This window comes from Bidens hawaiensis, unplaced genomic scaffold (assembly GCF_021521415.1).
Source record: "Bidens hawaiensis isolate Kalapana, Puna unplaced genomic scaffold, B.hawaiensis_p1.1 tig00002265_1, whole genome shotgun sequence".
Lineage (NCBI taxonomy): Eukaryota > Viridiplantae > Streptophyta > Magnoliopsida > Asterales > Asteraceae > Bidens > Bidens hawaiensis.
The window spans coordinates 522,805-524,344 of record NW_027491120.1 but is presented as its reverse complement, the minus strand read 5'-3'; the positions used below and the strand labels follow the sequence as shown (position 1 = coordinate 524,344).

Below are 1,540 nucleotides of genomic sequence, written 5' to 3'. Positions count from 1 at the left end.
GGGGAAGTTTAACGTACAAATAAAATTAGCGTGCTAAATGTGATAATCAAGTAGAGTAATTATATATACAAGTAGAGTAATTACGTAATTTCATCATAGAGTAATTAAATAATTACTCTACTTGATTCTCATGTTTAGCACGTTAATTTCAATTGTATTTGATATAAAACCTATATATATTATTAAATTGTATTTCAATGAACATTTCTTTGCTTTTTGGTGATTGATTAATTGGAAACATTGCATGTAATAATAAGAAAGTTGAATTTCATTAAAAACAATCTACAAAGTAGTGAGGAAAAATCAGAAACTTGTAATGAAATTAATAAGATAAAACTAAACCATAAGATAAATACATAATATATATTAGAATATCTTGCCTAAATCCTTCATTAAGCCTTTGTTGGCGTTATAAAAATCTGTAAACTCTTCATAAGAAATGAACTTATCTCCATCCGTGTCAAGTTCATCCATCATAGTTTGGACCTCTTCAGGTGACACAGAGCCAAGCGTCTTCAACGCTTCTCCAAGCTCTTCTGAAGAGATTTTGCCGTCTCCGTTTCCATCAAACTTGCCGAATATTCGGGCTCTCTCTTCCTTGTCTTCGTCACCCATTATGGTCGTCGCACATAAAGTTGATTCTCGCTTTAGGTTTTCTTCTTGAATGATTAATATATAGTTATGTTTTAGGTTAGAAAGAGAATGAAATGTTTACAGAGTGATTGTGGATTAGAAAGAAATATGGATGTCCTATAAACACGGCTTGCCCTATGTTTCTAAGGTAAACAATATGATATTATTACTATTTAAAGTGTGGAATGTATCAAATTTTAACTTGAATTTTCACTTTAGAAAGGATAAGATCACATAAAAATATAAAGTAAAATTGCATTAAATACATTAGTCTAAATAACAAGATATTTAGTGTAACTATATAGGTTTGGTTATCCTAAAATTTATGTAAGAGTACATATCAATAAAACTATAAATATGTTGTTTTGATAACGTGGTTTATGTAGTTTCTTGTTTTACAGAAACTCTGGATATATTTCTGAATCATTTCAAATTATAATATTTTGTTGGTATATGAAATCAATAATTAAGAGAAAATGTTGTCACAAATTAAAAGCTAAAAGTTTTTTCCAATGAAAACCACGAGTGAAAAAGAACAATTGGATGATGCAATCAACAAGATGATTCCTCTATATTGTCGTTGAACCATCAAAATGTTTTAGTTGGTAATTAGATCATGTGTATGTAGTGGAGGACTCTAAGGGCTACATTGATGGTAATTTTTAACATGTAGCGTTACATCAACATGGGATAATATTATTTAGGGTGTAGTGGTTTGTAGCCCAATGTTGCCCCATTACATCATCACACCATTTTATTTTATTTCTTTTTATAATTAAAATCTCATTAAATTGAATAAATAGAAAAATATTATATCTATATATAGGGTCGAGATACCATACAATAATGTCTTAATGTACAAGAGGTACGCGAGACGCTCAAAGACAAAAATATTAAAACACTCAGC

At 29.2% G+C, this 1,540-nt stretch overlaps 1 pseudogene; it reads right to left on the bottom strand.

Annotated features, from left to right (window-relative positions):
* Positions 1-366: 366 nt before the first annotated feature.
* On the bottom strand, positions 367-955 carry LOC143613294 (polcalcin Syr v 3 pseudogene; annotated as a pseudogene).
* Between the last annotated feature and the right edge of the window lie 585 nt (positions 956-1,540).